Genomic DNA, 26,607 nt, shown 5'->3' with positions numbered 1-26,607 from the left:
CATCATGCTTTCTGAATGCAAATTACAGAAAATGTCCAGTGCAAAAGGCATTTATACGTGTATTTATAATGTTCAACTTATTTCAATCCAAAGCGTAAAGTATGATTAAAATATATGGTCAACTAAATATAAAATCACTGGACCCTCTTGGTGCCATTTCTAGTAGATAAAGAAACATGTCACAAAAATGACCCCCATTAATTGGCCCCCTTATTGACAGTGTCAGGAAGACTGGCCATGTTGGCTAACATGTTCTTAGCATCTGGGGTGGAATGTCCTTCAGGTCAGGCCCATGCACATTGATGGGGCAGTCAGCAATATCAATCAGAGTCACAATTACCCCCTCTCCCCCTTTGCTGTGGGGAAGGAATAAGTTACATCACAACTTTTTGTGTGCTCAGATAGGTAAGCCTGACCAGTGAATGAGGAGGGCTGAACCACGGCCTGACCCTTGCTTGCAGATAGGTAGTGTCAGGTGAGTAGATGTTCCTCTACCTACCACAGCTAGAATCCAGGCTAAGCAGGTAAGATGGGGGAGGCCTTATTCCCCTTGTCCCCTGTGCAGCCAATGTAGCGCCATGATAATTTAACCCTGTGTAAACAAAAAATCCCCAAAACATTTTCACGTCTTTCTAAGAGTATTTTATTTCTGGTTTGTGTCTTTGTTGAGTTGCTGTGAAATGCTCACCTGCTGCAGCAGCAGGAGAATGTAATGTTGAGGTTATAGTACGGAGAGACATAAGTCTTAGAACATTTGACATAAAGATCTTTAGTTTCTTAAATTCAGCACATCATGCAGATGTAGAATTGATATATAGCCCATTGATGGATGATCTTGGCCTCCTAAAGGGTTATCAAGTCATTCTGCTACCATGCCATGATCCTCTAGAGCGCCAATTCTTCAGTTTGATCATTATGTTGACTACATGGTAAAGAAATGTTCTAATTGGTCAGAAGATTGGCAGATGAATAGATGGCTGACAAATGCAAGCTGATGCAAACTGGAAGGAATAATTTTAACATTGCTAGGTTCAAAATTAACTGTAACCACTTAGGGAAAAGACCAATGCAATTTTGTGGATAGCTTTATGAAAATATCTGCACAATGGGCCAAAAAAGCAGATAAAATGTTAGGAGGTGTAAGGAATGGGACTGACATTATAAAACTTTCAGGGCACTTTTTAAGTACAAATCCTTGTTACTCCCTCACTTGGAAGATGGTGTTCAGTTCTGGCGTTTCAATTTCAAAACCAGCAAAAATTTAAAAAAGAGGGCAGAGGACAGGATGAAAATGTTTAAATGCATGGAAAGACATCCATCTGAACACAAATTGAAAAGATGGACTGTTTAGTGAAGAGAGAAGATCAGTAGACAGAGATGTCAGAAAGGTATGTAAAATAGTGAATGACATGGGGAAAGTAAAGCAGGAAGTCTGCTTACCCTTTATCATAATAAAAGAACAAGAGGAGATCCAATTAAACTGAAATGTAACAAATTTAAAACTCACAAAGGAAATATTTCTCCCCCTCTCCCCCCCCCCCCCCCACATTGCACAACTAACCTGTGGAAATCATTCCACAACATGTTATGGAGGCAGGATTCATAAAAAGGGATACAACATGTATATGACTGATCCATATAGGACACTTTTTTCAGGGTATAAACCAACCAGTAACTGAAGGGGTTTAGGAAAAAGCTTCCTTAGGGGCAGGTTATTCCATCTTTGCATACTACACAGATTTTTGCAGCTTCCTTTAGGAACTGTCTACTCTCAGGTGTTGGCCGGCCCTAGATGGACCACTGGTTGGGATTTACCATGGTTGATCAACATTTTTGTATTCTTAATGGACCATTTCCCTTCTCATCACCACAGCCACCAATGCTTGGTTTTCAAACAGTTTCATTCTTTAGATATGCTTAAAGGGCTCTGCTAACCATGAATTTTCTAAAGAGTTTCAGAGTAACAGCCGTGTTAGTCTGTCTTCGCAAAAAGAAAAGGAGGACTTGTGGCACCTTAGAGACTAACCAATTTATTTGAGCATGAGCTTTCGTGAGCTACAGCTCACTTCATCGGATGCATACTGTGGAAACTGCAGAAGACATTATATACACAGAGACCATGAAACAATACCTCCTCCCACCCCACTCTCCTGCTGGTAATAGCTTATCTAAAGTGTTCATCAAGTTGGGCCATTTCCAGCACAAATCCAGATTTTCTCACCCTCCGCCCCCCCCCCCCCACAAACTCACTCTCCTGCTGGTAATAGCCCATCCAAAGTGACCACTCTCTTTAAAATGTGTATGATAATCAAGGTGGGCCATTTCCAGCACAAATCCAGGTTTTCTCACCCCTTCACCCCCCTCCAAAAACCACACACACAAACTCACTCTCCTGCTGGTAATAGCTCATCCAAAGCGACCACTCTCCCTACAATTTCAGAGTAACAGCCGTGTTAGTCTGTCTTCGCAAAAAGAAAAGGAGTACTTGTGGCACCTTAGAGACTAACCAATTTATTTGAGCATGAGCTTTCGTGAGCTACAGCTCACTTCATCGGATGCATACCGTGGAAACAATGAATCACACTCCCCACATCCGATGAAGTGAGCTGTAGCTCATGAAAGCTCATGCTCAAATAAATTGGTTAGTCTCTAAGGTGCCACAAGTACTCCTTTTCTTTTTTCTAAAGAGTCAAGCCTGAGAATCACTGCTCGAGAACATTTTGTGGCTCTCCAGAACTCCAGTCTTTTGATAGGACATAAAGATATGTCTCTGAACATTAGAGAACACCAGCAGTTCAGCAGCATACACTGTTGAATATTTGGCTGTAAACATTTTCAGAAAAACAGTCTGTGCAGATTTAATTAATTAGTTAACTGGCATTTCTCTGGCACAAATCACAGTAGTAACTGAGTACCTACTGACAGCTGGCAACTGACTATTCCTCCTCATTAAAAAAAAAAAAAGTAATGAAATACACCAAAGAAAATGCTCAGTAGTTAGTTGTGAATGGATATTTTACAATTGTTCTTGGAAAAGTAGTGAAACAGGCAAGAGTACAAGCAGTTAAAGACAGCAGAATCTCACAGTTGTGAAATACACCACAATTTGGGAGCAATTTTGTTGCCTATGGGCTTTCACAAAATAAACCTGACACATATCATTGTATTTAGTGGGATCCCAGTAAACGTTCAGGCTGCTCTCTATAACATGGCTTCGTCTATACTAGAAAGTTGCATTGTTTTAACTAAAATCAATTTAAAATTCATCTAGTTAAATAGGTGTAAATGCGTAATGTGGACACACTTAAGCCAGTTTATACCTTTTCTGAATTAAGTTAAATTGATATAAGCAAAGTTTAACCCAGTTTAAAATGGGACTACAGTAGAGGTTTTCACTAGTTTAAATTGATAGGTAGACTACATAGACAGAGGAATTTTATTATCATCTTAAAAAAAAACACCATAATTTTCCAGGAACTTCATCAGCTTGGGCTATGGAAATAAATATATACCTTACAACACAAACCGACATTCATTTTTTTAGAAAACTGAAACTGAACTCTTACTTTTTGGTGGAGGGGAGGGGAAGTGGGAGAGAGGGAATATGCAGACTGGAACCTGCCTCACTGTTTTGATTCTGGGTCTAACCAAAACTTGGAAGGAGCATCTTTTCTGTACCCAGTTTGGATGCATGAACAGCTCATCTTACAGTATAGTATATGAGGCCAAATTATTAGCCCTCTAGCTAAGAGGAGGTATGAGGGAGCACTGTTCCCACCTGGAAGTTTCTTTGCTATCATAGATTTATTTGGGCATAAGCTTTCGTGGGTAAAAAACCCACTTCTTCAGATGCAGACTCCATGCATCTGAAGAAGTGGGTTTTTTGCCCACGAAAGCTTATGCCCAAATAAATGTGTTAGTGTTTAAGGTGCCATTGGACTCCTTGTTTTTTGGTTACAAACTAACATGGCTACCCCTCTAATATTTGCTACCATAGAAATAAGATGTGTTCCAGTTTCCCCGTTTCCCCCCAGTTTCTTAGTCTGAGTTTCCTCAGATGAGTAATTGTAGTCCTAAGGCCACAGAGTAGTAGTCACAGTTTTAGTAGCCCTTGGGGGGGGCATATTATTGACCGTGTTTCAGCTAAGTGAAGTATGGTGACTGTATTATGATGCTGCAATAATAAAAAATGTGTAACCCTGCTAAGAAAGTGTCTGCAGGGAGGCTTAGGCCAGGTCTACACTATAAACTTACATTGGTATAACTACGTCACCCAGATGAGTGAAAAATCCACACCCCTGAGCGATGTAGTTATACTGACCTAACCTCTGGTGTAGACAACGCTATGTCAACAGGAGGGCTTCTGCCATTGACATCGCTACTGTCTCTTGCAGATGTGGATTAACTACGCCGATGGAAGATAGCAGCAGCTTCACTGTAGCACTACAGCAGCACAGCTGCAGGGTTTTAAGTGTAGATCTGCCCTTGCAAAGTATACAAAGCAGCCAAGTGGAGTCACAGGAATCTATGCTGGAGTTTCTGTGACCAGACCCTGCTTACCTGTTTAGAGAGGAGAGGAGACAAATCCTTTCAAACTGGGAGCAAAGAGAAAGCTCCTGTTTGAGTGCATGATGGAGTGTGGATGGGCTGCCTAGAACTGGAATGTTCCTGCAGAGTCGGGAAGAAACCTTAAATGTATTTTCCAGGGGTGCTGTGTGTCACGGATGCACGGGTCCGGTGCTCTTGCACGACTCTAGAACAGTCCCTGGGCAGGCCCCTTCAGTTTGTCAGCCCTCTTAGGGTCACACGCTCTCACTGGGGTAAGCAAGCCCCTTGGCTTCACCGGCTCCTGGGACTGAACCTCGGAGCCTTCAGCACCCCTGCTTCATGCCGTGACCTTCCTGAAGTGACTCCACCTGGATTGGATACTAGAGGGAGACTCACACACCCAAAGGGAGCAATGCACCCCTGAGTTTCCTTAATCTGGAGTGACTCTGTCAGCGTTGTAAAAGTAGAAAGGTTTATTAGATGTCTGGGACACTGCATAGATTAGAAAGACCTTAGTTAACACGGAGAATAGAAAGTTACAACAAAATCCATTTGGGTTGGTCCAAAGCCAGAGCCTTCCTCCAACCCCTCTGTAGTCCCAGTCCAGAAGCATCTCCTGCTTCCAGCAGCCCGCACTTAACAACCCCACAAGCTCTTCTTCAGTCCTTTGTCCTTGTTCCTGGGCAAACATTGTCACTTGGCCCTCCTCTTAGCCCTTTGTTCTCCAGCTGGTCAAACCTGGCTCGTTTCCTGCAGAGGGGTAGGTCATCTATGGTCATTAGTTGCTAGGTACCAAATGTCCTATTGTTTTCTGGGATCCTTCATGGCAGTGGTTCTGAACCAGGGGTCCCCCAAGGGGTCCTCGAGCAGGTTTCGGGGAGAGGGGGACTCCAAGCAGGGCCAGCATTAGGCTTGCCGGGGCCCAGGGCAGAAAACTGAAGCCCCATCGCATGGTGCTGAAGCCCAGGTCCCTGAGCCCTGCCATCCGGGGCTGAAGCCTGAGCAATGTAGCTTCGTGGGGGCCCCTGTGGCTTGGGGCCCCAGGCAATTGCTACCCCCTAATGCTGACTCTGGCTTTTAGATTCAGAAAACCAGTTGTTGTGGCACAGGTGGGCCATGGAGTTTTTATAGCATGTTGTGGGGGGCCTCAGAAAGAAAAAGGTTGAGAACCCCTGCTCCATGGGCATGGGCCCAGGCCCCAGACAGCCAGGCGCCTTCACACCCTGTATCTCTGGGTCTCTGAAAAAAGCAAACAACCTTCCCCCTCCCCACCTCATTAACCAGGAAGCTCACAGGGGAAACAGGCACACACAGTATTCATACAAACATTATGAAAAAAATCCCACTTTGTCACACTGTGACATTACTGCAAAGTAAAGGGGGACTCCTAGACTGACTCACTGGTAACAGGTCTGTGAATACCACCTTTGCTAAAGCTGATAAGGCCTTTTGTTTTCCTTGTCAGGTGTATGCAAGCTCAGGTAATGATGGTGGAATGGAAACTGATATATGTTTTTTAAATCAAATCTGGATTTTGCAATTAGAAAAACGGACTCTCTCAAGGCAAAGGTTAAATCAAACATGAAAACTGTTTAGTCTACTTGAATGCAATGGCTGATTTGATTGAAGCAAGGAAAGGAGAAGCTACAGGTAATTTTTGTTGCTATTTCCACATTTATGACAATCAGGGTGCAGACACCCCAAAGGGAAAACAGGGAATCTGAAGAGTATAGAATATGCAATTGAATCAACTGGTTGTACACAATATTATTGTGTATAAATATATGTCAAGTAAGGTCTCTTATAAAAGCTTGTAATGTTCTGAACCAGATGGTTATTATGAGACATGTATCCAAACTGTGGTTATGAATTTATGTATCTGTGTACATAAAACTCTGCTCATAATTTGTACTGCAACATTCAGCTCCATCTCACTACGAGGTGAAACAATCAGGCAGGAAGGGGCCACTTCTCCAATTCAGACAAGACTAGCTCCAAGACCTAGCTTTGTACAAACAGGAAAAGACAATGGTGAACCCTTAAAGTTAATGTGAAAATACTGAAACAACTTGAAACTGAAAAGATAACCTTAGTAATAGAAAACTAAGGCCTAGTGTACACTGGAAATGTAGCTGCACTGGTTTACTGCTGCTAGTGCAGATGCTCTATGCAGATGGTTATGAGAATGATTTTGAAAGTTTTTGCTCCAGTGAACAATTACCTTCAAAATGAACTAAATGCACCTTGCTAAAAGAGTTCAATTGATTACTGTTGCCCATGAAGAACTTCAACAAAAGAGATGTAAGATTCCATAGTCACTGAGAACTTTACCAGGATTCCAAAGGGTAATGAGCATCAGTGGTCTCAGATGTATGAATGGGTTGATGAAACCAGTGGTGAATTGCAAAGGAGATTTTCTGAGAACTCCAAAGCTTCTCAGCAATCTATTCCGCCAGTTCTCCAGACTTCTTGAAATTGGAATCACTGTGTGCTTTGACTGATTTGCTTGGATTAGATACTCAGAAGGTGAAAGTTGAAATGGCTATATTTAAGCCACTGAAAGATAAGAAAAGGAGTACTTGTGGCACCTTAGAGACTAACAAATTTATTTGAGCATAAGCTTTCGTAAGCTACAGCTCACTTCATCGGATGCATTCAGTGGAAAATACAGTGGGGAGATTTATATACATAGAGAACATGAAACCATGGGTGTTACCATACACACTGTAACCAGAGTGATCACTTAAGATGAGCTATTACCAGCAGGAGAGCGGGTGGAGGGGGAGGAACAGTATCCCCGATAATGTCACAGCAAACCTGGTAGCTGAACTTTGTGACTTTGTCCTCACCCATAACTATTTCACATTTGGGGACAATGTATACCTTCAAATCAGCGGCACTGCTATGGGTACCCGCATGGCCACACAGTATACCAACATTTTTATGGCTGACTTAGAACAACGCTTCCTCAGCTCTCGTCCCCTAATGCCCCTACTCTACTTGCGCTACATTGATGATAACTTCATCATCTGGACCCATGGAAAAGAAGCCCTTGAGGAATTCCACCATGATTTCAACAATTTCCATCCCACCATCAACCTCAGCCTGGACCAGCCCACACAAGAGATCCACTTCCTGGACACTACGGTGCTAATAACTGATGGTCACATAAATACCACCCTATACTGGAAACCTACTGACCGCTATTCCTACCTACATGCCTCCAGCTTTCATCACACGAACCATTGTCTACAGCCAAACTCTATGATACAACCGCATTTGCTCCAAACCCTCACACAGAGACAAACACCTACAAGATCTCTATCAAGCATTCTTACAACTACAATACCCACCTGCTGAACTGAAGAAACAGATTGACAGAGCCAGAAAAGTACCCAGAAGTCACTTACTACAGGACAGGCCCAACAAAGAAAATAACAGAACGCCACTAGCCGTCACCTTCAGCCCCCAACTAAAACCTCTCCAACGCATCATCAAGGATCTACAACCTATCCTGAAGGACGACCCATCACTCTCACAGATCTTGGGAGACAGGCCAGTCCTTGCTTACAGACTACCCCCCAACCTGAAGCAAATACTCACCAGCAACCACACACCACATAACAGAACCACTAACCCAGGAACCTATCCTTGCAACAAAGCCCGTTGCCAACTGTGTCCACATATCTATTCAGGGGACACCATCATAGGGCCTAATCACATCAGCCACACTATCAGAGGCTCGTTCATCTGCACATCTACCAGTGTGATATATGCCATCATGTGCCAGCAATGCCCCTCTGCCATGTACATTGGTCAAACTGGACAGTCTCTACGTAAAAGAATAAATGGACACAAATCAGACGTCAAGAATTATAACATTCAAAAACCAGTTGGAGAACACGTCAATCTCTCTGGTCACTCGATTACAGACCTAAAAGTGGCAATACTTCAACAAAAAAACTTCAAAGACAGACTCCAAAGAGACTGTTGAATTGGAATTAATTTGCAAACTGGATACAATTAACTTAGGCTTGAATAAAGACTGGGAGTGGATGGGTCATGACACAAAGTACAACTATTTCCCCATGTTTATGCCCCCCTCCCGGCTCTCCTGCTGGTAATAGCTCACCTTAAGTGATCACTCTGGTTACAGTGTGTATGGTAACACCCATTGTTTCATGTTCTCTATGCATATAAATCTCCCCACTGTATTTTCCACTGAATGCATCCGATGAAGTGAGCTATAGCTCACGAAAGCTTATGCTCAAATAAATTTTTTAGTCTCTAAGGTGCCACAAGTCCTCCTTTTCTTTTTGCAAATACAGACTAACATGGCTGCTACTCTGAAACCTGAAAGATAAGAGGAATTGCAAAGAACTTGAAGAAGTTCCAGGTGCTGCCAAGGAATTAAAGGAGGCTTTCCCACATATTTTGGTGTTATTGTTTGGAGCATCAGCCGCAGCTTGTGAGAATTCCTTTTCGTGTTTGAAAAGAATTTTCTCTCACCAAAAGATAAGCATGACCCATGAAAGAAATTATTTTTTTTTCCCTGTCCTATGAAAGTGTTTTCAAACTTAACCTGGATATCTTTGTGGGGGAATGCAGAGGGCATTATCCAAGAAGACTTCAACTTTAGTTTCATGAACAGTCTTTCTGTTACACAGCACTTTCCTGTTAAGATCTATACTTTTATATTTCTGGATCTTGGAATTTTTTTGAATGCTTGAATATTTGCTATACTAAAACAATGACAAATATGTATCTTACTTTTTTTTATTACATAAAAATAAAGAAAAAGCCTTCTGACTGAGACTACATTTTTCACTAAGTACATGAACTCCCACTGAAACCAATACATAAATACATTTCTAAATCTCAGCCATAGGTCCTATCCAATACTACAACTTTTGCAAAGAGCTGTGAAGGAGCAGAAGTGACCACAATGGCTCCAACCGGAAGCACACAGATATAGTGTGCCAAAAAAAAAAAATGACAGGAAGATAGCCATAGGCGAGCCTAGTCCACTGGCATGGGTGAAACGTGAGAAGGCCCCGATACAGAAAACCATGGCATCTGCACAACTTAAAACGTGTGTTCAGTAATTTTAATTAATCATGTACTGATAGGTATCAGTTGATATGATTTCATACTGTTCTGTGGACTTAAACCCACTGTGCAGTAACTTACTTAAAAGTTGTAGGTTTCAGAGTAACAGCCGTGTTAGTCTGTATTCGCAAAAAGAAAAGGAGTACTTGTGGCACCTTAGAGACGAACCAATTTATTTGAGCATGAGCTTTCGTGAGCTACAGCTCACTTCTCACGAAAGCTCATGCTCAAATAAATTGGTTAGTCTCTAAGGTGCCACAAGTACTCCTTTTTTTTTAAAAGTTGTAGTGTGTGGACAAAGCCTCAGTCACTTGCTCAGAGTATGTAATTTAAAAAAAAAAAAAAAGACAAACTAAAAGTCAAGTCCTGGTGTTACAAAGCACATGTAATACCCATTCGAATCAATAGGACATGTTCAGCACCTCTCAGGAGTGGCCCTAAATCATTATTAATCAGAAGAGATGTATTTTTAGGTTATGTTCCTGCTAACACTCATGGCCTTCATATATATTTTTATATTCAGAACCTTGGCCTCACCATGATGAAATTCTACTCCCTGATCAGAGACCTGTCACGAACAGATCAAAATAGATGTTCACGATGGCAAACTGAACTGATATACAAGCGCTGATACACGGCACAGCTGTATTAATGTGTAATCATCCATAGGTTCCAAAATGAGACAGCAAATTGGATTTCATTTAAAAAAGGAAATTAGTACATTCCTTGCTTTGCCTAGCTGTTGCAAATCCCCAGTGCCGTGGTGTATATAATGCACTTCATTCATTAGGCTCTGTCTATATATTTTGGAAGATGGGAAAAAATATTTCTAATGTATTATAGTTAGAGAAGCATTAGCTTTGTGTATTACGAGCAGTCTTAAAGATGTCCATTGTGTGAATGAAAAAGAAGGGATGAAAAAAAGGGAATGAAAAATGTCAAAGAAAAACATATAATGACAGCTCATAAATTAGGGAAAGTTAACACTAACTTAGTTCTGCAAGAACATGTCAAATTAGAAAGATGCAGTGGGGAGGGAGATAGTGGTAGATTTATTGTTAGGCTCTTTCATGCTATTTCTGCTGAAATCAAAGTTTTGTAAATGCAAGCAGTCATAGCTGTCAGGACAAGATATATAGAAAGAGAGTTTTCTTGTTTTGTTGTTAGAATTTAATTTTTCAGAAAAATATATCCTAAGGTTGGCTGGATAGGAAGAAAAAATAAACTGACTTTAGTTTGTGATTATATGCTAATACTAAGAAAATGGAAACTCAAAAGTATTTAAATATTCACATCATGGTCTGTTGCTTTGGGCAGTGCAGCTGGCTAGATTCTCTAATCTCAGTAAATTGTACTATACAGATGCCTCAGCCTCTCAGATAAACTATGTGCATACTCTTCCTTTAAATCACAAAGGGAGGTGGTGTGGGACCTTTTTTTAAAAAAAATTAGTTAGCCACACCTTTGTAAACCTTAAACTCATCATTTAAAGTCTAAAAGGTAATAATACAATATTTCTATTCAAATTTCCAATTACACAAATACCAATGTATAGACTTTCCCTCAAATGAAAAACCAAAGAGACTCTCCACCTCACCATGCCATGAGACCACACCTGATCAACCTTCAGTCTCTAGAAAATGCTGCTATTCATGACCTCATGTTCAGACATGCAGCAAAATCTGGGCTTAGGTCTGAGTCCATTTATTAATGCAGCTGTTCGGCTGCTTGTACTACCGTCTTCTGCACTTAACTGCATAATGGGCTAGACAAGTAAAAATTAATGGGATTAAAGTTCATAGGAAGAAAGCACAAGCAGCATAGAAAACACACTATGGGTAATATAAACTTAGACCCTTTATGTCTTCAGAGGGCAGCTCTTGAGTCAGTCTATGAATGAGAGGTTTTGCCAAGGAGCTGTGGTGGGAAAAAAAGCCCAGCCATTTTACAGAAAGCGAGTCCCATCCTGACATATGCTGGTATGTGATTTCTTAATTGGAAGCTTATCCATAAGGAAGAAATTTTAATTTTAAAAGCAGTTGCCACACATTGTGTTTTAATGCTGTCTTTTGGCAGTGATTGAGGCTCCTTGTAATACATATGCCCAGGACATTTTAGAAACAACCCTAACAAAAATAACCCGTGTGTTGATATTAGGAAATATAAGGTAGGGGAGAAAATAGATACTGACCTCATGCCCTTCTCTCCACCCACTGGAATCTAACTGAGAGATGAGCTCATTTGGAATGGTCACTGATTGGCTCCAGGCCTGCTGTATTTTCTTTAACTAGATTAACAAATGTTCAGTAAATTTTACTTCTCAAATCTTTGAATGGGAGCCTTAGTGAACAAAAGTACCTTCCAAAATATGAATTACATTACTGTTTAGTAGGACTGACAACCACTGAGGAGATATTATTCCCAGGGAGACATTAATTCTCTCAAATAATGGTTTGGGTTTTTAATTTACCTTTTTTCTAGCCTAACGCTGTGGAAAGAGACTTGGCCCTTTAATCTTTACATTGGCAGAATTTTGATTTGACCACCAAAGGTGAGCTGTGCTACACACTCCACACTCCATTTTTGGAAGCGTAACATTGAAGTTAAGAAGTGAGTCCACTGTTGTCATTGGTTACTGCCATTGAATGCCTCTAATACTGAAAAAACAGTTACTCACTTTCTTGTAACTTTGTTCTTCGAGATGTGTTGTTCATGTCCATTCCAAGCAGGTGTGTGCGTGCCACGTGCACGCCAGGTGGAAGATTTTTCCCCCTAGCACCGTCCGTAGGGTCGGCCTGGGTGCCCCCTAGAGTGGCGCCTTCATGTCACCCAATATAGGGCCCCGCCCCCTCAGTTCCTTCTTGCAGACTATTCCGACAGAGGGGTAGGAGGGTGGATACTGGAATGGACATGAACAACACATCTTGAAGAACAACAGTTACGAGAAAGTGAGTAACCATTTTTTCTTCTTTGAGGGATTGTTCATGTCCATTCCAAGCAGGTGGTTCACAAGCTAGAGCTCAGGAGGTGGAGTCAGAGATATCCACAGAAAGGAGCACGGCTCACCCAAAAGCCACATCGTCCCTGGACAGTTGTGTAATTACATAATGCATAGTAAATGTATGTATCGAGGACCACGTGGCTGCCCTGCAAATTTCCTGAATAGGGACTTGCGCCAGGAATGCAGCAGAGGAGGCCTGGGCCCTGGTAGAGTGGGCGGTGATCTGCGGAGTGGGCTCCTTTGCCAGGGTGTAGCATTCCCTAATGCAGGACGTGATCGGTGACGATATGCGTTGAGAGGATACCGGGAGGCCCTTCATTCTGTCCACCACGGCTACAAAGAGTTGGATGGACTTCCGGAATGACTTAGTTCTATGTAGAAGGTTAAGGCCCTACGCACGTCCAGTGAGTGCAGCCTGCGCTCCCTATCGGAGGAGTGTGGCTTGGGATAAAACCCTGGGAGGAAGATGTCCTGGGTCATGTGAAAATGGGAGATGACCTTCGGAAGAAAGGCGGATGAGGCCTGAGTTGGACCTTATCCTTATGAAAAACTGTGTAAGGAGGCTCAGACTTGAGGGCTCTGAGCTCCAAAACTTGTCAAGCCGAGGTAATTGCCACGAGGAACGTGACCTTGAACGAAAGATATAACAGGGAGCAGGTGGCCAGAGGTTCAAATGGCGGGCCTGTAAGCCTGGAGAGGACTAAATTGAGGTCCCAGGCAGGAACAGGCTGATGCGTGTGTGGGAAGAACCTGTCCAAATCCTTGAGCAAATGACTGACTATAGGGTTTGCAAAGACCGAGAGACCATCTGAGTCTGGATGGAAGGTGGAGATAGCAGCCAAGTGGACCCTTATTGATGACCGGGACAAATCTTGATGTTTTAGGTGAAGGAGGTAGTCCAGTATAAATGATATGGAGGTGAGGCGTGGCGACTGACTACGTTGCTTCACCCAGATGGAGAACCTTTTCCATTTGGCCAGGTAAATAGCCCTGATGGAGGGCTTTCTACTACCCAGGAGGACTTGTCTGACCTGGTCCGAACAAGACAGCTCTGTGGCACTTAGCCATGGAGCATCCAGGCTGTAAGGTGGAGCGATTCCAGATTTGGGTGCCGGAGTCGGCCCTGGTCCTGCGTGATCAGGTCAGGGACCAGCGGCAAGGTGAATGGGGCCGCTATGGACATTTCCAGGAGCGAGGTGAACCAGTGCTGACGCGGCCACGCCGATGCTATTAGTATAACTCGGGCCTGGTCCCCGCAGATCTTGAGGAGCACCCTCTGGACTAGTGGAATGGGTGGGAAAGCATATAGCAGGCGGCCCTCCCAAGAGAGAAGGAAGGCATCCCCGATGGACCCCGAGCCGTGGCTCCCGAGAGAACAAAATGTTTGACATTTCCTGTTGCCCGGAGTGGCGAACAGGTCTATCTGGGGAGAGCCCCAGAACCGGAAGATTGAGTTCACCACGTCTGGCCGAAGGGATCGTGGCCATTGAAGGTCCGTCTGAGGCTGTCCACCAGAGTGTTTTGCACCCCTGGGAGGGTGAAGCCAGCAGTTGGATCGAGTGCTCTATGCAGAAGTCCCACAGCACAAGGGCTTTTTAGCACAGGGGAGAGGAGCGTGCACCCTTCTGTTTGTTGATATAAAACATCGCCAAGGTGTTGTCCGTGAGGATTGAAACACATCTGCCCATTATGTGCATTTTGAAAGCGTAGCATGCCAGACGCACTGCCCTCAGCTCTTTGACATTGATGTAAAGAGTGAGGTCCACCGGAGACCAGAGGCCTTGGGTCTTGAGGTCCCCTAGGTGAGACCCCCAACCCAGATCCGAGGCGTCTGACACCAAGGTGAGCGAAGGCTGAGGGCTGGCAAAGGCACCCCTGTGCAAACCATTCGAGTGTCGAGCCACCATAGGAGGGAATCCAGCACCAGGCGGGGCAGGGTTATGATCCTGTCCAACGAATCTCAGGCTGGTTGGTACACCGACGCCAGCCAAGACTGGAGTGGGCGCAGCCTGAGCCTGGCAAGCTGCACCACGTATGTGCAGAAGGCCATGTGTCCCAGACGCTTTAGACAGTTTCTTGCCGATGTCGTGGGGAACCATCTGAGGCTCTGTATGATGTCCCGAAGTGAGAGAAACCTGGCCTCTGGGAGGTACGCCCTGGGTTGAGTAGAGTTCAGGACCACGCCTATGAACTCTATCCTCTGCAGTGGGGACAGAGTAGATTTTTTCTCGTTCAGGAGGAGACCTAAGTCAAGGAAGATCCTCCTTATAAACTCGACCTGAGCCTCCACCTGGGCTCTTGAGCAACCTTTGATCAGCCAGTCGTCGAGGTATGGAAAAACCTGTATCTGGTGCTTGCACAGGAACGCTGCGATGACTGACATGCATTTTGTGAATACTTGGGGGGCAGTCGACAGTCCGAATGGGAGGATGGCAAACTGGTAGTGGCCTCTGTTCACCACGAAGCTGAGGTAGCGTCTGTGATGTGTGACTATTGCGATATGAAAATACGCATCTTTGAAGTTGAAGGTGGCATACCAGTCTCCTGGATCCAGTGAGGGGATAATGGAGGTTAGTGAGACCATGAGAAACTTGAGTTTCTTTCCATTCTTGTTGAGCTGTTGCAGGTCCAGTATGGGTCTGAGGCCCCCCTTGGCCTTCGGTATTAGGAAATACTGGGAGTAGAAACCCTTGCCTCTTAGGTCCTGAGGAACCTCCTCCACTGCCCCTACCAAGAGGAGGGACTGCACCTCTTGAATTAGAAGTTGCTTGTGAGAGGGGTCCCTGAAGAGGGATGGGGAAGGGGGTTGCGGGGTCAGGAGGGTACAGAATTGGATGGAATATCCCCTCTCTACTATGCAGAGCACCCATCGGTCTGAAGTAATTTGAGACCAGGCATGGTAGAAAGGGGATAGATGGGATGAGAAAGTAAGATGGGAAGGATCCAAGGGTCGTACTGGCAAGCAGTCCTCGACCGTACCCTCAAAAGGGTGGTCTAGAGCCCGGTGGGGCCCTGGGCTGGCCAGAGCTTTGTCCAGAGGGAGGGCGTTGCCTCCTCCGAATGCTCCTGTTCTGCCTACGCGAAGCGTCCTGGCGGTTTTGGGGTTGGTAAGGACGAGGGGCAGGTTGAGGCCTAAAATGTCTGCGCTGGGTAGCAGGCGTGTGAAGCCCCAGCGAACGAAGGGTAGTCCTCAAGTCTTTCAAGCCGTGAAGTCTCTTATCCGTCTTCTCGGAGAAGAGAGCTACACCATCAAAGGGAAGGTCTTGAATGGTCTGCTGGGCCTCGTGGGGAAGACCAGAGACCTGTAGCCAGGAGCCTCTCCTCATAACCACACATGTGGCCGAAGTGCGGGAGGTTGCATTCGCAGCACCCAAGGCCACTTGCAAAGACACTCGGGAGACCAATTTCCCCTCCTCCATGAGTGCTGAGAACTTCCCCGGAGCTTCCTGGGGCAGAAGTTCTGTAAACTTAGCTTTCGACGAGCAGGTGTTATGCCCGTAGCGGCTTACTATGGCCTGCTGGTTGGCTATACGAAGTTGCAGGCCTCCTGTCGAGTAGACCTTTCGGCCAAACAGGTCCAGTTTCTTGGCATCCCTGTTTTTAGAGGTGGATCTTTGAAACCCTTGACGTTCTCTCTGATTGGCCGCGTCAACCACCAAAGGGTCCGGAGGAGGGTGGGTTAAAGATGTTCATACCCTCTAGAGGGAACAAAGTAGCAGCACTCAGATTTCTTGGCCGTAGGTGCCAGAGAAGCAGGGGTTTGCCACCAGTTCTTAGATGTTTCGGTTATCGACTTGATAAGTAGCAGTGCAACCCTGGATGGGTCAGAGGGAGCCAGAATGTCTATGACAGGGTCTATATCCTCTTCCACCTCCTCCGCCTGAATCCCCAGGCTTTGGGCGGCCCACCTCAAAAGCTGTTGAAGAACCCGGTTATCCTCCAAAGCTGGGGCCATCAAAGTCCCCGTGACCACTTCATCGGGTGAGGACGAGAAAGAGAGAACAGGAGGTGGGCCCAGTTCACTGCCCTCAGCCCCCCTGGGGTCCCTTGGCACACGGTACTTGGGCTTTGGAGCTGGTATCAATGAAGAACTCAGCACCGCAGCCAGTGCAGACAAATCCAGTGGGATCGAGACCGCCGGGGTCGGTAGGGACGGAGCTGAGGCTTCCACCGGTACCGTCACCTGGAGAGCTGGTGCCGAAGCTGGCTGAGGTATCGGTGCCGAAACCATGTGAGTCAGCGGGGCCACTCCCCCCGAGGGCGGCGCCGTCATTAGAGGTGCCGGCGCTGACTGTGGCACGAATGATGCCAAAGACACCGACACCGTTCTGGAGCATGGGCCGTGGACTCGACCCTGGTTCTGATGGTACGCCCAGGGTGTCCAGAAGGGCCACTGAGCAGGTGGTTGCCACTATTGCAGCCATGGTGCCAGGGATGGTTGGTGACTGTGCCGGGACCTGGACCTTCTGCTCTGCGATCTGCTAGATTGAGCTGAGTCCACCTCCGACTCCGAGGTCTCCGAATAAGAAGACCACGGAGGAGCAGTCCCCTGGGTCGCCAACGAACGATGACTCGACTTCGGGGAGCGGTGCGCTTCCTGCGTCCGCGCAGGTGGTGCCAGAGATGGAGACCGATGGGCCATCATGGTTGGCTTACCCCTGGGGTGGAACAGGAGGCGTGTGGTCACTGGAGATTTGTCCCTCCTTTGGGGGGAAGATGGCACCGGGAGGCGCACCAGGTCCATTAATGCCTCGAATGCCTCCGGAGTCGATGGTGGTTGTATGTCCACCAGATGGTCTGGGGACCGAGGAGGGTTCGAACTCGACTGGTATCCCGGCCGGGGCAGGAGTCAACGAAACCCTGGGTGGAAGCAAGGCGGAGGCGGTGTGTCCCGAGCCACTCGCGGACGCCGCCGGCCCCTTAGGTTTCAAGGGGGGTGATTGGTCCCTCACCGGCCTCTTCTTCTTTATTGGCACCAGAGATGGAGAGCGGTGCCAAACTGAGGCCGACGCCCTATGGCCCGAGCTGTGGCGGTGCCGGTGGGCTTTAGAGTCTTTAGCCGGGCTTGTTTTGCACGCCGTTGGCACCGGAGCGCTGCGCACCAAAAAGGACGTGATCGGTGCCGGGTCGTTGGGTCCTGGGTCTTTGAGTCCCGGGTCGGATTGTGGTCTCAGTGCTGCCTGCATGAGCAGGAGTTTTATGGGCAGAAACCCTTGCAAATGCGGCACTTGTCTTTTTGGTGAGTCTCACCGAGGCACCGCAAGCAAGACGAGTGAGGATCACTCTTGGGCATAAACTTTCCACAGGACTCACAGAGTTTAAACCCCGGAGACCCAGGCATACCTCCAAAGGGGAAAATGAACTATCTAACAAACCACTACTAACTATATGAAAAAAGTATAACTATAGAGAACAACTATTGAACTATGTGCTCTAGGAACAAAAGACTCTGCTAAGGCACTTGCTGTAAGAGCGAGCAAAGTTCCAGCTAGCCATCACAGGAGGTAAGAAGGAACTGAGGGGGTGGGGGCTGAGCAGGGCCCTATATTGGGTGCCATGAAGGCGCCACTCCGGGGGGTGCCCAGGCCGACCCTACGGACGCTGCTAGGGGGAAAAATCTTCCGGCTGGCGTGCACGCGGCACGCACACATCTGCTTGGAATGGACATGAACAATTGCTCGAAGAAGAAATAAAAATTACTTGATGGGGTTTATGTAGAAAACAACTGGGGATAGATTATAGAATCTCTCCCACCTTTTTCCTGGTGCAGAGTCTGTAGTCATTAAATGCAAGTAACTGTGTGAAAGCAACAATAATTTTACTGATAAAATCCAGGAAATGAAAAGGTCTCCACAGCAACATTAGCTTACCCACAATGCCCATCAAATATTTTGATTACTACTAAGATCGTTAAATGCAAACCTAAATATACAGTATGTGGGTAGTGTCAGAGAGAGTTAATATTGTTTGAAGTGAATGGGGCCACTCAGGTGAGTAATGGTTTGCAAGAATGGGGTTATAACAGAAGCCAATTTTAACCTTAAATTGGGCTTGCAGAAATCAAATACTTTTAGGATCTATTTCCATTATCTTCAAAGGGTATATCCACCTCAGATTAGGCTCTGTGGAACAGATAATAAAGCCTCAGGCTGCATTACATTTTCCTTGAAAATGCTGCTGGGCTAGATGATATACATCTTCCACTCTAACTCTGTGCTTTGAACAATGGACCAAGGACCCCAATATTTGGGATGAGCAGGGAGACTTATTGCAAGCTAGCAAATTTAACATCACTGCTGTCACCCTGATCTACAGACTCTGAAATCAACAGTAGCGTATAGCAGCGGTTCTCAACCTTTCCAGACTACTGTACCCCTTTCAGGAGTCTGATTTGTCATGTACCCCCAAATTTCACCTCATTTTAAAACTACTTGCTTACAGAATCAGACATAAAAATACAAAAGTGTCACAGTACACTAGTACTGAAAAATTGCTTACTTTCTCATTTTTAACATATCAGTATAAAATAAATCAATTGAAATATAACTATTGTACTTACAGTTCAGTGTATAGTACTGTATATAAAGCAGTATAAACAAGTCATTGCCTGTATGAAAATTTAGTTTGTACTGACTTCACTAGTGCTTTTAGTGTTGTAAAACTAAGCAAATATCTAGATGAATTGATGTACCCCCTGGAAGACTTCTGCGTTCCCCTGGGGTATGTGTATCCCTGCTTGAGAACCACTGATGTACAGGATTCATTTTAATAACTCTCTTCTCTTTTTTATATTAATAAACCTTTAGTTTTCAGTTTACTAAAGGACTGGCTTTTGAGGTACAATCTGAAGTATACTCTGACCTGGGGTCAGTGGCTGGCTCTCTGGAGCTGGAAGAACCTAATATATGTGATTTCTGGTTTTAATAATCATTTATCACAGAAATCTGGTTTGTCTGAGTGGTGCATGAGGGGCTAGAGGGCCTGAAGGGGACTGTCAGTGGCTTCACAATAACTAGTATAGTATTTTGGAAGCACAATGTGTTCCTGGCTTGGTGACATCTTGTGGTAGAGTATACCACCAGTCTGGGGTATACATGCTCTGTATTCTGGCAGTCTGACCTGAGATTGGCACACGTAGCTTTGTCCCATACCAGGCAGTGTGACAAGTCCCTTCAGGTGAGTTCATACAAAACAGCCAGAGGGTGGTGTGGAGGAACCACTCTTATAACCTGACTGGTTAGGGGAGTCACCTGGGATGTGGGACACCCCCAGTTCAGGTTCCCCTCCTCCGCAGGCAGAGGAGGGATTTGAACCACGATTTGCCTTCTCACAGGTGCAGTGCCCTAAACACTGGGCTATAAGGTCATTCAGACTTTTGCTAGCCCAATTAATATTTAATTATTCATTTAATTAAAGTGGAACAACTTCACTAGGAGATCCCTCCACCCCATCAAAATATTCCATAGGTCAGTGGTTAAGGCACGCCCCTGATTGTCTCCCACTGGCTAGCTTAAGCAGTTCCCCACCTAGCATGCTGCTTTTGGAAAGCACAATGTTGTTGCTGTGATTTTTCTAGGCACCTAAAAATTAAGTGCTGCAATGCTCAACCTAAATCCCTTTGAGAATCCAGGCTAAAACCACTCACCCCCCAAAAACTGCTGTCCCTGCTGTACACAGTTTACAGTTTAGTAACAAGACAACAGGTGGGTAAAACAAGCTAACTAGGGGAGGACAGGACAGTAGTGGAACACACATGACTAGCGTAATAGGCAGCAACCACAGAACAGCAACTGTTCAGCCATTGTCAAACCCCTACATCTGAACATCACTGAACTGGGACTGTTTGAATTCAAAATCTGATATTCATGGCTTGAGTCCATCACTATAGAAAACACTGGACAAATGTCTGGTACTCAGAGATGCTTATTAATAGGCCCTGGGGAAGGAAAGAGAAGCCTACAGAATCAATGATGCAATGGTATTCGTGGGAGGCTCATTGACGAGCAATAGAACACACTGAGCAGAACCCAAAATAGAGGCCAAATAAAATACAATAAAATAACCATTCAAAATGGAATCCCTTGGTACAGTAGCTTATTTTCCCCTCTTTTCCAAACAGCTTCAGACACTGAAGAGTTGTGATCTTAAGTTATCAGTGCTGAATAGCTCTCTTGTTTTAGACCATGAAAATGCTGGCTCATAAAGCACAAATGATCATGTAAAAGCTAAGCAGTCTACAAAGTAACACTGATCTAGCATAAGTATCAGAACTAGATAAAGAGATCCTTTAGCTCTGATTTTGCATTTTGTGTATTTTTGGTTTGCTTTTCGTTCCTCATGGGGGGTGTCACATGAAGGCAGCAGACTTGCTCCCCTAGGGAAACAGCATAGTCACCTTCCACAAAGCCTAATAGTTTTCTAGATCAAGGCCACCCTGAATCTAATTTGCTTTTTGGGTTGCCTCTTCCTCCAAGCAAAAAAACATTGTGTTACCACTAACTGGAATGGCCTAGCTCAGCAGAAAGATGGTGGATAGAAGAACTGGCAGTTTCAGGACTGGATTGGATAGAAAGTTGAGGTTATAGGGTGGAAGAAAGAGAAGGAAGGCTCCCGTTACGAGCTCTTTAAAGGAATTTACAGGTACCAAGAGTGGAGGCAGGGAGCGAGACTATTTCTAAGTAGAGCTGTGCAGGAAGTGGAAATTCTGCAATTTCGACATTTGTTTTGTTCTGATTTTGAAATTTTCCGTTAAATGAAATTTTTGGGGAAAGATTGTTTTAGGTCCATTGAAACATTCAATTTAATCAAATACAAATGTTTTGTTCCATTTTTATTTTAAATAATATAATTGACCATATAACATAAAATAAAATAAACCTCACAATATGAATTAATTTCAAATAAAAAATCAAAATGTTTTATTCTGATACGGTTGAAAGATTTGAAACTGCATTTCAATGTTCTTTCTCAAAAGAAAAATTTGTTGAAATCAACACTGTCCCACAGACAGTTTGGATTTTAAGGCAATGGCATTTTCTGATGGAAGATTGTTCCACTGGAAATTTTTCAGCCAGTTTTAGTTCTGAGCCTATTTGGCTTGATAGTACAAGAACTTAATTTGTGAATGTACTTATTTGGGCTAGCACCATAGGTATAGCACCATAGGTTTTACACCCATCAGGCACACCACAGACCTTGGAAATATTAGATACAAATACAACCCATTGAGGTCAAATTTGCTTTCTTCAGGGCTGAAATTGGCTCCTGCCACATAAGAGGACAATGTCTCCTCCCTAAAATGTTTGCAATCTAAGGTAGGCAGATAGTATTAAGGATTAATGACAATGAACAAAGGTGGGTGGGGATGTAGTGAAGTAGGTGAGAAAACGGGGAACAATTTTGGGATGAATGGGTCAGGGACTGGATGAGTGAAAGAGGAAAATTGGACTGTGGGAGCATTTTGCTTTGAGGACGGGGTGTTGCTCTAAAGTCTACTGATTGAGGGTCCAACCTTGCAAGATGCTGAGAACTCTCAATCCCAGCTGACTTTGAGGAGAGTTGGGGGCACTTGGCATCTTTCAAGGACTGAGTCCTGAAACAAGCATCTGAAAGGGAGAGGGATTTAGCTAGATGAGCCTATACACAAGCTGCACAGCTTTTTCCTCTCAAACATATTTTTGTTTGTTTTCTTTTCAAGTGAAAAAGGCAGGTTTATATGAGCCTATATGATATGAACCTATTCCAGCACAAAGAAGAGATGAGGAGTCCAAGGGGCAGAGTGTCTTGTAAGAAGCTTAAAGAAATATTTCAAATATTTTTGGGTTAAATTCTGATCTCAGTTACACTGTTGTAAATCCAAAATAACTCCACTGAATTCTGTGGAGATTCTCTGATGTAACTGAGATTAGAACCTGGCTCTTTTTAAAAAAAATAAATAGGTTTGCGTAAAACCAAACGGCTTTGTTTTGATTTGAGCTTGCAACTAAAATAAAGTTCCATATAAGAAAGAATGAAGATTGTTTGGGATTTAGCAGATCCTGTCAAAATTCACCTAACTGCCAGAGTGGTGTTTTCTGGAAGCACTGGGAGAATGACAAATAGAAGGATTTGCATCGCAGCAAGAGGGTTCAAACTGAGTAACGTCCAACGGCTGAGGGACTAAACATAGAATCGTAAGACTGGAAGGGACCTTGAGAGGTCATCTAGTCCAGTCCCCTGCAGTCAAGGCAGGACTAAGGCGATGGCTACACTATGAGGCTTTTAGCGACATGGCTGTGCTGCTACAGCCGTGCCGCTCCCTCCTGCCGACAGAAAATTTCCACCCCCCCACGAGCGGCACCAGCTTTGTCGGCAGGAGAGCGCTCCAGCTGACAAAAAGCTGTTCACACCAGTGCTTTTCATTGGCAAAACTTTTGTTGTTTAGGGTGTGTGTGATTTTTTAACACCCCGAATGACAAAAGTTTTGCTGACGGAGTGCCAGTATAGACATACCCTAAATATTATCTAGACCATTCCTAGCAGGTGTTTGTCTCCTCTTAAAAATCTGCCATAACAGCGATTCTACAACCTCCCTAGGCAATTATAACCTGAGAGTTAGGAAGTTTTTCCTAATGTTCAACCTAAACCGCCCTTGCTGCAATTTAAGCCCATTGCTTCTTGCCCTATCCTCAGAGGTTAAAAAGAATAAATTTTCTCCCTCCTCCTCGTACCAACCTTTTATGTACTTGAAAACTGTTATCATGTCCCTTAGGCAATAGACTTGGGGGTGTCCTCCCTTAAAAGAGCTCTCTAAATATTATTTTTGACGCAATTTGGCTCACTCCAGTAGCACAATAAATAATTTTAAAAGTGCTGCTTCGAAGCATCTTTATTAACCAAAAAGAAAAGGAGTACTTGTGGCACCTTAGAGACTAACCAATTTATTTGAGCATAAGCTTTCGTGAGCTACAGCTCGCTTCATCGGCTGCTGTAGCTCACAAAAGCTTATGCTCAAATAAATTGGTTAGTCTCTAAGGTGCCACAAGTCCTCCTTTTCTTTTTGCAAATACAGACTAACACTTTATTAACCAGAGATTGAAATTATGCCTGGCAGGAATGGCTTTCCAATAGCCAGAGAGGGGATGAATTCTGTCGGAGCCAGAGACATTATTATCCTTCTCCCCTCCTCCTCAGTTCACATGCTGATCAGTTGTACAGCAGTAAGCAATTCCTGGTGAAAAGCTTCCCCTACACTTCTCCTGCTCTGTAAAAACAAAGGAATTTGCTGTGTTATAAGATGCACAATATGTATATGTCCCTGGATGTCTCCTGAATGCAGAAGTGCAAACTTTCGGCTGTGTTAATCCACATATGATTGATTCTAAACTTTTCATTTGTTAGGTAAAAAACTATATTTTTCAGACAGTCTGGGAGCAACACCCTTTAGTGTCTCTATAATTGAAATTAGGTTGCTTCACTGAATTTAAAAGCCTAAAGGCATGAATTTGAGCCCGTCTTTTGCAATCTTACATTTGTACTTTGCTGTGCTAATTTACATATCACTTACCCATAATGCAGCACAGCCAGTTATCTCAAACCTAGGACTTCACATGAAAATAAATGCATTTACATTTTAAATATATTTATTATATTACATTTGAAATGAATGATATAAAGATATTATAATCTAAATTGGCTATCTGAAAAACTACCATAAGCTGAAAAATATAATAATTTCAGGACTATATATACTTAGTGTGACCACTGTACCTTCTGGCTGGTCCGATTGCAGTGGAAATTATAATTAATTGATCACAGTCAGTTACAGATTTCTTTGTTCTTTCTCCACTCCCACTGCTTCACTTGACTAGTCTTTTGCTTTTGATGCTTGGCATTTTCAATGATGTGATGTATATTAGTGGTTCTCAAACCCGAGGACCCCCATTTTTATTTTAAAATGTTGGGGACCCCCCAACTGCCCCCCCATTCAGCCCCAAGTCCTGCCTCCACTCCACCCCTTGCCCCAAGGCCCCACCTCAATTCTTCCTGCCCCCTGCTCACTTCATCCCCGCTCCCTCCATCACTCACTCTCCCCCACCCTCATTCACTTTCACAAGGCTGGGGTAGCGGTTTGGGGTACAGGAGGGGGTGCGACCTCTGGGAGGCAGTTTGGGTGTGGGTGCAGGAAGGGTGCAGGGTGCAGGCTCTGGGAGGGAGTTTGGGTGCAGGAAGAGCTGGGGCAGGGGGTTGGGGTGAGGGATGGGGTGCGGACTCCCGCCGAGTGGTGCTTACCTCAGGTGGCTCCCAAAAGTGACTAGCACATCTCTCTGGCCGTGGCTCCTAGGCAGGGGGCCAGGAGGTCTCTGTGCGCTGCCCCTGCCCGTAGGAACTGCCCCCACAACTCCCACTGGCTGCAGTTCCCGGCCAATGGGAACTGTGGAGTCTGCGCTCGGGGCGGGGGCAGTGCGTGGAGACCCCACTCCCCCCAGGGTCCGCAGGGACATGCCCGCCACTTCCAGGACTCACTCGGAGTCAGGGCAGGCAGGGAGCCTGCCTTAGTCCTGCTGTACCGCTGGACTTTTAGCACCTAAAATAGAGGTGGGCAAACTATGGCCCGCAGGACCGTCCTGCCTGGCCCTTGAGCTCTTGGCTGGGCAGGCTAGCCCCCGGCCCCTCCCCTGCTTCTCCCCCACCCCCACAGCTACGCCGCTGTGCAGGCAGTGGGGCTTAAGCCCGCCCACCTCCCAGGCTTTCTAAAAAGCCAGTCCTGCCGCTCTGAGAGGCATGGTAAGGGGGTGGGGAGCAGGGGGTTGGATAAGGGATAAGGGATCCTGGGGGGCAGTCAGGGGACAGGGAGCTGGGGGGTTGGATAGGGGATGGAGTCCCGGGGGGGCGGTTGGGGCGGGGGGATCTCGGGAGTGGGCAGTCAGGGGACAAGGAGCAGGGGGGGTTGGATGCGTCGGGGGTTCTGACAGGGGCAGTCAGGGGTTGGGAAGTGGGAGGGGGTGGATAGGAGGCTGGGGCCAGGCTCTTTGCGGGGGCACAGCCTTCCCTACCTGGCCCTCCATATACTTTTGCAACCCTGATGTGGCCCTAGGGCCAAAAAGTTTGCCCACCCCGACCTAAAATCTCCCAGTTTGGCTTCAGTAGGCTCTGGGAGAAAGAGGGAGGTGGAGGAGTCGAGGGAGGGAGAAGGAGGAATTGATCAGTGGTGTCTGTAGACGCCCTGGAGTTCCCTTGGGGACCCCAGTTTGAGAAACACTCATGTATATTGAAAGCATAAGGTTGGATGATCACAGGAGAAAGTAATGAATAAAACACAAGTACAGCAATATCTCTGTGCAAAGTTAATTCTATTTTCCCCATTTTGATCATCTTAAATGTCTACTGCTTTTGTGTTCCCACATTTTCTGATGGCTCCTCTTCCTTTTAGATACTAAGTTGAATGATGTTGGGTTTTTGGTTTTTTTGTTAACCCTTGATCCCCCAAAATGAACATGCATCCATGAAAGGTCACTTAAATGTGTTCAAGAAAAAAATAAAAATAATAATAAAAACAAAAAAAAACAAAAACCTTACCTTACCTCAGTGTGGGCTATGTCTCCCTGTCCAGTATATCTGTGAACCCTGTACCTACTATTTACTTCAGCATGACATTGGTGCACCAGTGTTTTTCATCCAACCATTATGACCATAAAATATGGTCACTGTCTTTCAGAGGTATGTATACAAAGGCAGCTGAAGGGATTAATTGTCGTTGGGGGCAGCGGAAGAAGGAGAGGTCATTCACCAGATGTAGTCAAAGAGTCTGTCCTGATAATATGCTTTCCCGAGGCCGAATAATAAAGTACAGATGACTAAGGCCTTGTCCACACTGACACTTTAAAGCTCTGCAACTTTCTCTCTCAGGGGAGTGAAAAAACACCCCCGCGTGCTGCAAGTTTCAGCACTGTAAAGTGGCAGTGTAGACG

General features: G+C 45.1%; 1 protein-coding gene across 1 annotated transcript in view; it reads right to left on the bottom strand.

Annotated features, from left to right (window-relative positions):
* The window catches only part of EZH2 (enhancer of zeste 2 polycomb repressive complex 2 subunit), a 147,876-nt gene extending 122,929 nt beyond the window's left edge, over positions 1-24,947 (bottom strand). The window contains exon 1 of the mRNA XM_075125588.1: positions 24,929-24,947. The gene's annotated coding sequence lies outside the window, so the exon portion shown is untranslated. The remainder of the gene's footprint in view (positions 1-24,928) is intronic.
* Positions 24,948-26,607: the final 1,660 nt, after the last annotated feature.

This window comes from Caretta caretta, chromosome 2 (genome assembly GCF_965140235.1).
Source record: "Caretta caretta isolate rCarCar2 chromosome 2, rCarCar1.hap1, whole genome shotgun sequence".
NCBI lineage: Eukaryota > Metazoa > Chordata > Testudines > Cheloniidae > Caretta > Caretta caretta.
The sequence above is the reverse complement of the archived record's forward strand: the minus strand, read 5'-3'. Positions and strand labels throughout refer to the sequence as shown.